Source organism: Gopherus evgoodei, unplaced genomic scaffold (assembly GCF_007399415.2).
Source record: "Gopherus evgoodei ecotype Sinaloan lineage unplaced genomic scaffold, rGopEvg1_v1.p scaffold_46_arrow_ctg1, whole genome shotgun sequence".
NCBI lineage: Eukaryota > Metazoa > Chordata > Testudines > Testudinidae > Gopherus > Gopherus evgoodei.
This window is the reverse complement of record NW_022060067.1, coordinates 403,489-419,093: the sequence shown is the minus strand read 5'-3', so window position 1 is coordinate 419,093 and position 15,605 is coordinate 403,489.

Sequence of the window (15,605 nt, the reverse complement as noted above, 5' to 3'; positions counted from 1 at the left end):
AGCGAGCTCTCCCTGCACCCTGCTAGGGCCTCTATCTCTGTATCAGTCTGTGGCTAGTAGGGGGGTGATGGATCTGCTGGGAGAGACAAGGGGCTCTCGCTTCGTCCCTTCACCCTGGCGTTTCCTGGCTGCTCTGAGTGGGGTGTGGGTGGGACTCTGACTGTGAGCTACCCAGAGCTTCCATTTGATTGGCTCCTCTCCCCACATGAGTGTGGGGCAGGAGGTGCTGAGTGTTGGACTCTTGCTCTTTCAGGGGCCGGTGACCTTCGAGGAAGTGGCTGTGTATTCCTCCAGAGAAGAGGGGGCTCTGCTGGACCCCACTCAGAGAGCCTTCTACAGGGATGTCATGCAGGAGAACTATGAGACAGTGACCTCGCTGGGTAAGGAGTCCTGTCCCCCGGGTTATTAGAAGCTGTGGGGTCTCTGAAGAACCTGAGTAGTAATAACTTTGTACCTTTATTCATCATCCAAGTTTTGACAAGTTTCCTTGCCCGCCTTTTTTTGCCTTATCTCCCACCCACTAGAATAATTTTTAGACATTTGTCATCAGTCGTTTTGAAATTGCATTTAATGTATCCTTATTGGCTACATGTAGCCTAATTCCTTATTGGCTACATTAATAACTGTTTTTAAATTAATTAATAAAATTATAAATAAATAAAAATAAATAAAAATGTTTTAAAATTATTAAAAATTAAATCTTTTTAAGAGGAAAATATGCTGCCTGTAGAATTCTAAACTGAGTAAATAGGTATGTGACTGATGCATGGCTTGTGTGATAGTCAGATGAGCTCCTCTTTTGATAGAATTGAGTATAATGTTGCCATTCAAGAGCCCAACGGTGAAAGGAGACCAGAGCCATGTGAGAGGAGGAGAGGAAGGGGAGAGTAGCTAATTTTGGGGTACCAGGACATGGGGAGGGTGTGTGCAGGGTTAGAGCTAAGAAGGAGGTAGTAAGAGACGAGGAGGGAACACAAGAAGCTCCCAAGGTGGCAGGAGGTGGTGCCGGCTCAGAGTAATGAGACGAAGAGGAGGGGAGTGTGGAGGAAGGGCACCCAGGAAGTGGCCTGGGTGGGTCAGTGGGAGGGAGGAGAGGTTTGGGGATCTAGAGCTGTGGGGGATCCCAGACCTTTAACCCCGAATCCCTACTCAAACCTTGTTGCTTTCGAGCCTGCACTCCAGTTTTCTTTCTGTTCAGTTTCACTTCATTATACGTTTCCTCCCCCAAATACTATTTTAACCTTTTGCCACCCTCTCCCACTCATTACCTCCCTCCCCATATAACCTCCCCATCTCTATGCACAGCGACCCCGGCCACTGATCCTGAGTCCTTGCTGCATTCCTCCCTCCCATAGCACTGCCACTACCAAGGCGCCAATGTTGATGATATCACAGGATGGTAGTGTAGCCTGTACAATTTTTGCACCTATAAGTTTACATGTTGAGGTACAACTTGCCCTTGTACATGGCTCCTCAAAGTTAACTGAGAAGGTGGAATTTGGTGAAACAGACAGAAACTTGATTTCATACAGACAGTTATAATTGAAATCATAGGCAAGGATCAATACACCTAACAATTAGACTAAGATCAGTATAGTAAAGAGGGTCTTGCACTGTGCATACTTTCAAGTTATGGACACCATTGAAAACAAAGATCGAGGGGCAAGGGAGGCCATCAGAAGGGAGGCCCTGCTTCAGTTTACACTGTCTCAGGGACCCGACAAAATGAAAAAAATGGTCACTAGGAGAGGTAATTTATCCACTTCCTTATGGTAATAGGTTGCCTATATACCATATCTGCTCCTTTACTCTGATTACAGGAACGTCAATAGCTGCCCCAACCCATATGTGGCCTTTGGGAAGTCCATCATTTAGAATCAAGCCTTAATACTCATGATTTACACCACTTAGTTATTAATAATTCCAATATATAAATGCGTCCAACTGCTGAGATAGCGCATAGCAACCTAATTGCTAAAGCCTGCCCCAAACTTCCTTCTTTCAGAATCCTGTGGCGTATTGCACCTGTTTATAATTACTCCTTAGTCTGTCAAAATGAAGCTGCTAAATATCTGACCTGGGATTCTCTCCTTAGGCCTGTTCAGGTAAATCCCAGACTTCAGCATAACTTCTCCCACAAAGCCTCCACCTAATATAAGGCCCTTAACTGTAGCAAGCTTAATAACCCGTTTATCTATGTTCACCTCCTTGCCTCTCCACGCATGTTCCAAGCTAATAAGCAATACTCAGATAATGTTTACCTCTAGCGAGCATAAAATGACCCAGATGACATGGGAGTAGGTCATAGATGATAAAATCAGGTCAGGGTCAATGGGAGTGAGAGTTTGGAGAGAGTCTTGTGTCCTCTTCTCCCCATCTGCAGCAGCCACAAGCTGTCTTCCCTCCAGGCTCTTTGGATCTCTGAGCCTGTCCCTCCTGAGGTTTCATGGCCCAGTTCTTGTTTCTTACAGTCACCTTTTCCGGAAGAATTAGAGGCTTTTGCTCCTGAGTTTTAGTGTTTAATTCCCCAGCCTTCTCCACACACTGGGGGAGTTTAATTCTCCCTCCCATTACACCTGAGTCACCAGATTTCCTAATTCCCCAAAATGTGCTTTTGCGATGTCACAGTTCAGGGGTAGCTAAACCTTTGACCTGCCTCCATGGTCTGCTCAAGGAATGGCCCCTCAGGTATCAGGCCTCTAGCCTGCCCCTCTCTATGGGCAGGGACCCACATGCTTCTCCTTTTTGACCAATGTTTGAGGATTGCAGCTTGTCCTCCACTGTGTTTGCTGGACTAACGTCCAGTTCCTGTGCTTTGCTTTCTCTCCAGGGGCTGTGAGCAGTGTGTGTGAGATAGAGGTGGGACTTTTGGTGATACTTGTGTGATGCCAATGCACACCTCAGTTTCCTGCTGTGATTGGTATTGCTATGATTGTAAAGAGCAGGAGACATGAGGTGTGTTGTCACATAGCTGTCATGGGGTGATATGACTGGGTCATTAAGGACTGGCTGGGACCAACCTACATCAGTGGAATACCCAACAGAGACAAGGAAATAATTGTCACCTGTCCATGGGAGGATCTCCGCTTAGCTGAGTGAAGCATCCATGGACTCGTTATGTTCTTGGGAAGAGGAGGAACTGGGCTTGCAGATGCAGGGAGCTCTACCGGAGCGAAGACAAATGGACAGGCAAAGTGAGAGGAAACAAAACAGTTTTCTACAGCAGCTTAGCTCAAGGGCATTGGTCAGTATGGACTATACTGTCGTCTTTGCTTCTCTGTGCTAATGAAAGGACTTTCCAGTGCTATGTTTCAGTTGACTAATAAACCCTGCTATGTTTTAAAAGTCTGCCCAGTGTCACAGCAAGAACTTTCTGAGGTGCTTTGAAGCATGAATGAGGAACAGTCTCTGAACAGGAGTGTAGTTCAGCTGGACCTGCTGGCAGAGCTCGCAGGTTGAAATGGGAGTGTTGAAGCCAGAGGCTCAGTCTCAGGTGCCGAAGCTACATGGCCTGTCCTTGTGGAAGAGTGGAACCCCTTGGGAGTCTGGGGCACACAAGGGGCACCTCCCAAGGACTGTTTAAAAACCAGGGCATTGCAGAGATCCTAAGGATCCATGACAGTGTGCCAGAGGTTAAGCCTTATGAGGTTAAGATATAAAACAAGAAAAGGATCTAAATGTGTATTTACCATTGCCCCGTCATCAGTCCTCGTGGGAATCTCTGATCTGTTCCAAAGTGTATTAAAACCTTCCTTAAAGATTTACTTCTTAGTTATCAGGTCATGTCAGTTTTTTTAGTGTTTTCCCTTCACCCTCCCGTTTCTCTGGTTCTTGTCACGCAGACAGCAAGCAGCAAATGACCAGAAGTCTGAAACGCAGAGAATGTGATGTTTATTGGGGTTAGTTTCCAAGCAAGCATATTCCGAAGCCCTTCACACCAGTTGGGCTTATCTCTATTTGTCAATAGAGATGGTTCCATAGTGTTCCATTCCCTGCTGTGACGCCACGGAGTGTTTACCCTGTGTCCCCTGTGATGTTGCACTCCGTATGATTTTATGAAAATATGCTAATAAGTGTGAATATAATTTAACTGGAATGTGTATCATGCAAAAGGTCTCTTGTAAGGTATCTTTACAAAGCTTATAATCTACTGAGTGTGTTCATCCTAGCTGTATGAATGTATCCTTCGTATAGCTGAAAGTAGGACTATAAAATGTAAGTCTGACCTCCTATTGTAGTTATGCAAAGTGTGGGCCGTTAATGTAAGTTTAGAATCTTGATGGCTCCCATCAACTAGGACAATTGCTCTGTTTACTTGCAAGCCTGCCTGTGAGTCAGACCGGGAAGAAGGGACCTCACAGGACATGTGACCATGTCGCCTAGTACTGGAATCCATCTTAAACCTTTTCCATTGCTTCCAATGCTTTTCCATTGCTTCCAATGCTTTTCCATTTAAAAGGAGGCAGGGACCAAAGAGAGAAAAGGTTCACGCCTTGTGCCAAAGGTGTATAAAGGGGTGGAAGAGAACAAAGGGGGCTGCAGTCAGGAGAAATCCCCTAGCTACCAGCTGAGCTAGAAGAAGGACTGTACCAGGGGAAAGGATTGATCCCAGACTAGAAAGGAGTCTAGTCTGTGAAAGAAGCTTATTGGAACATCTCTGAGGGTGAGATTATCATCTGTATTCAGTTGCTACTGTATTAGGTTTAGGTTTGCGTGTTTTTGTTTTATTTCCCTTGGTAATTTACTTTGTTCTGTCTGTTATTACTTGAACCACTTGAATTCTGCTTTTTATATTTAATGAAATCGCTTTTGCTTATTAATTAACCCAGAGGAAGTAATTGGTACTGGGGGAGCAGACAGCTATGCATATCTCTCTGTCAGTGTTAGAGAAGGTGGATACTTTATGAATTTACCCTGTATAAGTTTTATACAGAGTAAACAGGATTTGTTTGGGGTTTGGATCCCATTGGGAACTGGGTACCTGCTGGAAAGAAGAGCACTTCTTAAACTGTTTTCAGTTAAGTCTGCAGCTTTTGGGGGACATGGTTCAGATCTGGGTCTGTGTTGCAGCAGGCTGGCATGTCTGGCTCAACAAGACAGTACTGAAGTCCCAAGCTGGCAGGGAAAATGGTCTCAGAGGTAGTGACAGTCCCGAGGGGTTTCTGTGACCCAACCCGTCACATCCCCCTTCCCATTCCCTGCCACAGACCACTTACCCTGTGTCTCCGTGTCCATATGTGACACCAAAGAGCCTTTACTCCATGTGCCCCTTCCCAGCACTGACCCCGCAGAACCTTGCCTGTGTCCCTGTTCCAGTTCCCCTCACTTAACAAACGTCATTCCAATTTCCCTTCCCCCTCCTGTTTGACCCCAGTTTATATAGTAATATTCTCAGCTACACCTAGCACAATTAATTGTACAGAAGAGAAAAACAATTAGAGAACCAGACACATAAACAACAGAAAAGTGGGGGCTATAAAGATAGAACAATACAGAAATGAGGGTTTCACAGCCGGAGCCATTGATAAGTGATTTCTTGCCAGACCGGATGCTGTCAAACTAAGTTTCCTTTATCCATCATAAGATCTGTTTCTTTATCTGTTGGTGATGGGCACTATCTAGACAGGATCGTATTCCGAAGAGCCCAATACCACCTTATTCCAATGTGACTGGTTTGGGATGTGAGGATGTGACCCTTCGCTTCCCAGCTTATGGCTGCCCCTGCTGCTTAGGCAAAGGCCTTAGCCCAGGGATCTCTAACATGATGTCTGTGGGTGCCATGGCGCCCGCCAGGACATCTATGTGCACCCACCTAATGGCTGGCGGACAAGCATCCGCCGAAATGCCACTGAGAAGCAGCGTCATCAAGAGGCGTCGCCGCCGAAATGAAGCCGAAAATCAGTAGCATTTCGGCGGCGATGCCTCTTGATGTTGCTGCTTCTTGGCAGCATTTCGGCGGATGCTTGTCCTCCGGCCATGATCCTTGGTGGTTCATCATCCGGTGCCCGCCAGACGAAAAAGCTTGGGACCACTGCCTTAGACTAAGATCAAGTCCTCAGACTAGTCTAGTGAGAGAAGGCCCACACACAGGCAGACTGAGATTTTGATTCTTTCTTTTCATACTCCTGTAACTAGCTAAGTGATAAAAATACTTGTAAGTTCTTAAAGTCTAGGCTTTACAGACTGGCCTGAATATCTCCATTCTAACAGTGGGTTCTACCCTTCCTCCATTCTGTGTCTGTCTTGTCTATTTAGATTGTAAATTCTTCAAGGGCGTGGGCTAGCTACTATTCTCTGTTTGTATTTTGCCTAGCACAGTGGGGACCCACTGTTAGTTGGTCCCTAGGCACTAAGATAATGAAGATGATTTTAGAATAATAATAACTCTCCTGGCACTTTGAGCCAAGGAAGCTGGCCTTGGGATGTTACTGCTTCAAAATGAGCTGGGCTTAAAAGGATGGAATATGTTTTGTAATAAGTATCCCACCAATTCCACTGACCTCCCTTCTTTTCTTTGCCCTGAATAGAGTTTCGAGTTTCCAAACCTAGTGTCATTTTGCAACTGGAACGAGGGGAAGAGCCGTGGATCCCAGATCTCCAAGTCTCTGAGAAAGAAGTGCTCCCGAGAGCTGCCTACACAGGTGAGGAAGTGGTTAAACCAACTCAAGAACTGTCTGTGAATACAGGAAACATTTGGGATGCCCTACAAAAACCATGTCAGCTCTCCCAAGTTCAGGATTGTTCTCTGCAGATGTGGAATCATTAGGTAGATGTCACTCATGGCTTCCCACGTATCCTGACTAACAACTGGCAGCAGGTCCCTCCCCAATCTCACTTTCCCCTTCGAGTTCTGGTGAGATGCAGACCAAAACCGATCCCTTCCTCTCTCCTCTGGGGAGGGGTTTGGGGAAAATCAGCTCCAGCTAGGTTTGATCTCTCCCACACATTTTGGATTGTTCATCCCTTTTTCCATTCCTCTCTCTGAGATTTTCTTTCTCTCAGGCGCAGGGAGTGATCTATGTCTGGATTCTCTCTGTCTCCCATCAGGTGATGGGATAGTGAGTGATAACAAGGAGGAGAAACCCCAGCAGGAAGATGCTAAGCAAATAGAAGCACATGGGACATTATCAGGAAGATCCAAAGGGAGTGTTTCCGGGATTTGTGCACGCCCAGAAAAAGCAAAAGCCTGTGAGACTGAGCAGAGGCCAGAGGAAAACTTCAGTAGCTTCTCAGACCTTATTTCAAGTGAGAGAATCATCTTGGAAGACACACGTTACACATGCCATGAGTGCGGGAAACGCTTCAATTGGCGTTCACACCTTATCAGACATCACAAAATCCACACTGGTGAGAGACCTTATGGATGCTCTGAGTGTGGGAAATGCTTCACTAATAGTTCAACCCTCATTTCACATCAGCAAATCCACACAGGAGAAGCACCCTACACATGCTCTGAGTGCGGGAAAAGCTTCAATCAGCTCTCACACCTTATCAGACATCAGAGGATCAACATAGGTGAGAAACCTTATGCTGGGCTGCAGAACTCGTAAAGTGGCGAGGGCCACATTATTCCAAAGAAAACAGCTGAGGGCCGAAACCTCCCAACCCTGTAGAAACACCTCGCCCCAGGGCCGCCCAGCCCTGCGGAAACAAACCCTCCTTCCCCAGTGCCGCTCCACCAAAACAGCTGTGGGCCAAAAAGGAAAGTTGGGGGTGAGGAGGTGATACTTTATTTCAGGGGTTGGCAACCTATGGCACATGTGCCAAAGATGGCACGCGAGCCAATGTTTAATGGCACATGGCTGCCTGCTGGGACTCCGCGTGCCATTAAAAATCCTGCAGACACGGCAAGCTGCAGGGTCTGCAGTCTCAGGCCGGAGTGCCGGCCCAAGCGCAGCAAGCCACTGCCACCTTCCCTGCCTTCCCCTAGAGCATTGGCGTCGTGCACGCAGTGCTCTGGGGGCTGGGGCTAGGTGCTCCCATGGGGCAGCGTTTGGCTCCATGGGGAGGGAAAGACGCTCCCAGCTCATCCGGAGCCCTGCTGCCGCGCGTGCAGCACTCTGAGGGGCAGGGCAGGGCTGGGCTTCTTGCACAGGGGCGGCGGTGGCAGGGCTCCGGATGAGCGAGGAGCTTCATGGTAAGGGGGCTAGGTCTGGGGCCACTGCGGGGGGTGGGTAAGGGGTGGGGGCAGTCAAGGGACAGGGAGAAGGGTGGATCCTGGGGGAGCAGTTAGAGTGTGGGGGGTTCTCTAGAGGGGGTGGTCAAGAGACAAGGAGCTGAGGAGTTGGATGAGTGGGGAGTTCTGGGGGGGTCCTGTCAGAAGGTAGGGGTGTGGAAAGGGGTTGGGGCTGGCATTGAGTGGGGGGGTTGTATGGGTCCAGAGTTCTGGGGGCCCCTTCAGGGGGTGGGGAGCAGTTAGATAGGCCTGGGAGTCCAGGTGCTCTATCTGGATGTGGGGGTGTGGATAAAGGTTTGGGCAGTCAGGGGACAGGTAGAGGGTAGGGTCCTAGGGGGGCAGTCGGGATAAGGGGCAGGGGTCCCAGGAAGGGGTAGTCAGGACAAGGAGTGGGGGAGTTGGGGGTTCTGTGGGCAGTCACTCATCCCTCTGCCCTTAAACCTGACCCCCTCCCCACACACTCATCCCTCTGCCCTGAGCTCTGCATCTCCACACACCCACAAGCCCCTGTTTTGAGCCCTGTACCACCCAGCCCTCTATAGACTCCTTGACCCCCTCCCATGACGCCAGCCCTGACTGGCACCCCCACACATACCCAGCTCCCCTACCCTGACACCTGCACCCCCTCATGCCCCCAGTCCTCTGCCCTGACTCTTGCAGCCCCCACATCCCCAGTCCACCCCCAACATCCCATGCACCCTGCACATCCCCACCCCACCTCCTGAGCACGAAACGGGAACCCCTGCACCACTACTCACATTCCCACCTGCACCCCTCACACCACATGGGAGCTTCCCCGGTGAGGGCCCCACACCCAAACCTGCTGCCCCAACCCTGAGCCCCCCCTCCTTCATTTTATCTCCTGGCCAGACCCTTCACCCTTAGCCCTGTGCTCGGTCCACTCCTACTCTCAGCTCAGCACACAGAGAGGAAGAGAATAGGCCAGAACCAGGGAGAAGGTAGGTCCCCACTGTATGTGGGCAGAGCTGAGACCCGAGACAGGCACCGGGCTGAGCAGGTCCGGCAGTGGGGATCCCGGCAGGCAGGAGCTGGCGGATAGAACCCCTGAGCAGCTCAGCCCACTGCCAGTTTGGGGTCCCGGCCACCAGCCCCACACAGCCTGCTCCTGGTCTGAGGTTCTGACTGCAAGACCCTTCCCAGCTGGGGTCCCGGCTGCTGGCCCCGCGCAGCCCACTGCCAATCGGGGGTCCCAGTTGCTGGCCCCGCCCAGCCCACTGCCGATCTGGGGTCCCGGCTGCTGGCCCCGCACAGCCCGCTGCTGGTCTGGGGTCCTGGCTGCTGGCCCCACACAGCCCACTGCCATTCTGGGGTCCTGGCCACCAGCCCCACGCAGCCTGCTGCTGGTGTGGGGTTCTGGCTGCCAGACCCTTTCCAGCTGGGTTCCTGACCGCAGGCCCCACTCATCCCGCTGCCGGCCGAGGTGAACAGAACCCCAGACCAGCAGCAGGCTGAGTAGGCCGGTGGCTTAAGATCAACATTTTAATTTAATTTTAAATGAAGCTTCTTAAACATTTTGAAAACCTTGTTTCTTTGACAATACAACACAAGTTTAGTTATATAATATATAGACTTGTAGAGAGAGACCATCTAAAACACATTACAAAGTATGACCGGCACGCGAACCCCTAAATTAGAGTGAATAGATGAAGACTCGGCACAGCACAGGTGCAGGTGGGAATGTGACTCCCGTTTGGTGCTCAGGGTGGGGATGGGGATGGTGTGGGGTGCATGGGATGTGGGGGCGGGGCTGGGAATGTGAGGGGTGCAAGAGTCAGGGCAGAGGGGTCATGGGAATGTGCGGGGTGCAGGTGTCAGGGTAGGGGGGCTGGGTATATATGGGTGTGCCAGTAAGGGCTGGGGTCATGGGGAGGTCAAGGAGTCAACAGAGGCCTGGGGGGTACAGGGCTCAGGGCAGATGCCTGGGGGGGTGTGAGGTGCAGGGCTCAGGGCAGAGGGCTGTGTGTGTGTGGGGGGGGATCAGGACAGAGGGCTGAGTGACTGCCCCCCCCCCAAAACCCCCAACCCCCCACTCCTTGTCCCAACTACCCCCTCCTGGGACCCCACCCTCTTTTTAAGCCTCCCTGCCCCATATCTCCTGACTGCGCCCCTAGGATCCTATAGCCTACCTGTTCCCTGACTGCCCCTATCCTTATCCACACCCCTACACCCAAACAGACCCCCCTGGACTCCCACGCCTATCTAATCGCTCCGCGCCCCCTGACAGGACCCCCAGAACTCTGAACCAATACACCCCCCCAATCCCTGCCTGTCCCAACCTCTGTCCACACCCCTGCCGACTGGCAGTCCCCCCCCCCAGAACTCCCGACTCATCCAACCCCCCCAGCTCCTTGTTTTCTGACCATCACCCCCAGAGACCCCCCCACCCTAACTGCTCCCCCAGGGACCTCCTTGCTCCCTGTCCCCTGACTACCCTGACCCCTATGCACCCTCCAAAAGACCCCGGGACTCCCATGCCCCATCCTACCCCCCTGCTCCCTGACTGCCCCCTCCGGAGACCCTCACCCCTAACCACCCCCCGGGATCCCATCCACATTTCTCCCTGTCCCTTGACTGCCCCCACCCCTTAGCTAACCCCCCGCCCAGCCTCGGAGCCGGCCCCCTTACCATGAGGCTTCTCGTTCAGCTGGTGCCCTGTCGGGCCCGCCACCCACCCGCACGCAGCCCTGCTCCACCCTGCCCCTCACAGCGCGCGGCAGCAGGGCTCCGGGTGAGCGAGGAGCGTCTTTCCCTCCCTACAGAGCCAAACGCTGTCCCACAGCAGCCCACAGCCCTAGCGGGCGGCGGCAGGGCTCTGGGGGAAGGTGTGAGAGGGGCCGGCGGCTTGCTGCGCTCGTCCAGCGCTCCGGCATGAGACCGCGGACCCCGGGGCTTGCCGCATCAGCAGGATTTATAATGACACACGGAGTCCCAGCAGGCAGTCACGTGCCATCAAAAATTGGCTCGCGTGCCATAGTTCCCGACCCCTATAATAAGCATTTCTTGCTCAATTTTCTCCTTTTTCGACATCTGATTTCAGTGGATCAGTATATTTGATTGGGGAGAAATGAAGTAACAGCTGCCCAAACTGAGCTTGAGCACTCCTGAAGTTTGAGGTGTTCAAATCTGGAAGGCAGGTGCTGGGGGGGAGGGGGCTTGGCTGTGTGCTCCGTGGGGGAGAATGGCAGCAATGTATCTGGAGCTGTGCGGAGCCAGACATGCTGGTCTGAGTGGCATGGTAAGGGGGCTGGGGGTTGGAGAAGGGATAGAGGGTTCCGGGGGGCAGTCAAGGGCCAGTGAGCAGGGAGGGTTGGATGGGGTGGAGGTTAAGGAGAGCAGTCAGGAGACAGACAGCAGTTGGATAGGCACAGAAGTCCCAAGGGTTTATCAGGGGACAGGTAGCGGGTGGGGTCCTGGGGGAAAGTTGGGAGGATCTCAGGAGGAGGCAGTTGAGAAGGGAGGCTTAGATAGGGGCTGGGATTCCAAGGGGCAGTTAGGGGCAGGGGTCCCGAGAGAGGGGTATTAGGGGACAAGGATCAGTGATGTTAGGGGGTGCGGGCCTCAGGGGGCAGTTGGGGCAGGGGTCTGTGTAGGGGCAATCAGCGGCCATGGGCCGGGATTCAAAGGGCTTTGGACTGCCCCCAGAGTGCCATGTGCGGGGGAGAAGCCGGAGTTGCGGGGGGGCGGAAGGTCAGTCGGACAAGGCGGGGGGTTGAATTGTCTCTGTGCAGCCAGGAAATTCCCCGGGGGGGGGGAGTGGTGGATGGGGGAACGGGGGGAGTTAATTGAATCCTGTCCCTGTTTGTGCCACTTGCCTCTCACCCCGATACAAATGCATGTTTGGGGCTGTTTCCCATGTTCCTCAATCCCAGCAACTTCTCCTTTCTTGGAGGAAACCTGTTGCCCTGAATCATTCTCCATCCTGGAGGCTGAAGGGGATTAAATTTCCTGGTGTTGATCTTTCCCCTCTCCTTTGAGAACCATTTCTTCCTCCCTTTACCTGTATTAAAATGTTTGCTGATGAAAGAGACCAGCCACATCTTTAATACACATCAAAGCCAGAGACCTCCCTCTGTTTGGAGATCAGTGGTTCCCAGTGGTAACAGGAGGGTTGATTGGACCCTTTTCTTTTCTCCAGCTGGCACAGAATGAGGTCGTCGCTCTGCTTGCAGCGGGGTCTGGAAGTATCCCAAACCCCATGACAAAGGATCTGTGTGAGAGGTTGATTCCCCCAGTGCTAAGATGTAGCCACCTCTAGGGTGGATCCATGGTGACCATTATTTGCTAGTGACAGGGCATGGACATTTCTTACCTTTCTTGCCTTCCAGGTTTTCCATTGTCCTGTTAAAGAGGCATCCCCCAGGGGTCCCTCTGCCAGTGTGACTGGCCAGCAGGGGGTGGTGGTAACTTTCTATCCACTTATCACACTCTGTGAGGTAACACTGTTGCAGGGGCGGGGAAGGTGTCTGTGTGGGGAGATTTCAGCTGAAGGGGCATTGTGGTAGGGGGAGGCCTCTGGGTGGCTGGGCAGGGGATACCCTAGTCAGGTTGGTGGGTTGTGGAGATTTGGGGTTTTGGGGTGTGGTGTTTGTGATGTGCCCATCCCTGAGGCTATGGGTCCTGGAGGTGGGTATCGCTGGGGGCCTGGTGGCTGCAGACCAGAGGGAGGGGTGTCTCTTGGAGAAGTGGGACAGGGGGTTAGAATGAGCCTGGTGCTGTGCCAGGGGCTGTGACTGGGCTTCCCCAGCTGGCTCCTAGGATCGTTGCCATGCCCAGTGCACAGAGCTGGGGGAGGGGATCCCTGGCACTCGGTCAGGGGATGCCAGGGAAGCAGAGTGAGGGGTCCCACTGAAAAGCATCAAGGGGTCCTGCTGGGTGGAGGAGGGGTTCTCAGACAAATGGCATGGCAGATCCTGCTGGTGGTGGTGTGGGGGGCGGGTCCTGGGCAGGCAGTGAGGAACTGAGTTCCCAGTAGGTGGGTCCCTGGCTGCTGGGGGCTCTTGGTGGGAGGAACCCTTTGGGATTCCCAACCTGACAGTCATGGTCTGGTGGGGATTCCTTGGCTGGCTGGGGCTTTGAGAGGTATCTGGGGTCCCTGGCCAGGGACTCTGGGGGTTGCGTCCCAGGGAATATCTGGTGGGCTCCCTGGCTGTGCGAACTTCAACTAACCATGATCCTTCTCTCTGATCAATTTGTGCCAGAGTCCTGGCTCCAAGCACTGCCCGGCATTCCCCAGTCACGTGCCCTGTCACTGTGATAACTTTCTGTTCACTTATCAAACACTGTGAGTGTGAAGTCAGATTTTGCTTCTCTCCTCTTTTGACAACTGCAGGAATTTTTGGTTCCGTTTAGAAAATTTGTGCCCCCAATCCTTGTTCTCGATCTGAGGGGTGAGGGAGGTGGGAAGGGGGCTAGCACTGCCACACAATGGTCTTTTCCACAGCATTCTGGACTCATTCTTTCTGAAATCTGGTGTCATTGAGACCATTGTTAATCCAGAGTCACTGTATGGAAAGACAAGGAATGACTCCAGATGGACAGTGGGGCAAATGAGATCAGCAATTCTCCCTGTGAGGAGGGGCTCTCATTAGCTGCTCTCCCCAGAGAGCTAAAGGAGGGAAGCTGCTCAAATGCTCTGTCCTTCTCTGCTCTGGATATTGCGGTTCAGCTTCCTGAGTCAGACTCTGCAGCCTCCATTGTGATCTGGGAGACCAGGCTTAGCAGCTGCTGCTCCCCCAGCGGAGTTCTGTGCTGGGAAGTGACCTTAGTTAAAGCTGCTTCTCTGCCTGGCCCAGGGGATGACTTTCTCCAGCTGGTCCTAGCCCCCTAGGGCAGCCCTGGACCTTATTAATACTCATTTCTGAGCCAGACATTCCAAATAACTGAAAGGAATGAAGGGAAAATGCTGGGGTCTGGCCTTAAAATGACTCCACACAAACAGTTCCCCCTCATTTCTTGTCCCATTAGCAATTGCAGGAGCAAATCCAGCCATGGGGAAGCAAACTACCCAGGAATGGGACTTTCCTACCAGACTGGCAGGGAGAGGGGATGGGAAAAGGAGATAAAAGGAGAAAGAGAATGAAAGGGGCAATGAGAGAGAAGAGTTTGGAGAGAGATTTCCAGATCTCTAATCTGCCCAGAAAGATGTATTGCTGCACCCTGGATAGTCACTTTCCTGTGGAAAAGATGAGAATCAGACAGAGGAAAATCCAGTTCCTGACGCCATATCCCTCCTGCTGGGGTGTGGCTGCCATGGAGTCCGTGTCTGAGGGAATCCCCCATAGTGAATACTTTGGTTCTGCTTTTTTCTAGCCTTGTGTTCAGAGACTTTGTTATGGGATGGGGGGAGGGAGAAGAGAGGTTAATATGTCTCTGTGGGCTTAGCCTGGCAGGAGGGGCCAGGTCTACATTGTACACAGAGATCAAGCCTTTCTCAGCATGGCAGACTCTAGGGTGTCTGTCTGCAGGGAAAGGGCCTGGGGGAATCATGCTGTGAAATGAATTAAAACCTGTTCTGAAACCTCCACAACTGCCCTTCTCACCCTGCCAGGCTGCGGAATAATGTCCGTGTTTTGCTCCAGTTCATCCCGTCCTCTCGTTGGACAGGAGAGAGAAGTGGCTGCAGAGGAGCCAGTTCAGGTAGGTATTATCAGGGGATTGCTGGTGGGTTCCTCCAGGAGGGAGAGGGACAGCAAATACACCAGAGATGGGAAGGTTTGCACAGTCTGGTTTGCAGGAAATGCACAGGGTGGAGAAAGGGAGGAGGACAGGGGTGTGCTAAACCTGCTGGGAGTTAGTTAATAAGTGGCCTAGATTCTAGGAACAGACTCAGGAGGTTCGGCGGTGGAAATGCTCTAGTTTGTGGAGCAGAAAATAACCCAGCTCCATGGAGCTGGGAAAACTGACCAGACTCGTAGTGCTAGAGCCCGACCTGCCTAACCAGCGGCTGCTGTGAGATATGAAGGGGGCACCCACCAGTGAGGCTTAGGGGAGATTCCCCTCCCTTCACATCCAGCTCTTCAGAATGGGGAGGGTGTTGGGCTTCCTACCAGGGAGCTGTCCCTGGACCCTGCTAGGAGCTCCATCTCCTGAATCAGTCAGTGGCTAGTAGGTGTGTGATGGCTCTGCTGGGAGAGAGGAGGGGCTCTCTCTTCATCTCCTCCCCCTGGTGTTTCGTGGATGCTCTGAGCAGGGTGGGGGTGGGACTCTGACTTCAATTCACCCAGATTTTCTGTTTGGTTCCTGTCCCCCATGTATAGGGGGGCTGTGAGTGGGGCAGCGGGTACTGAGTGTTGGACTCTCGCTCTTTCAGGGGCCGGTGACCTTCGAGGAGGTGGCTGTGTATTTCACCAGGGAAGAGGGGGCTCTGCTGGACCCCGCTCAGAGAGTCCTGTACAGAGATGTCATGCAG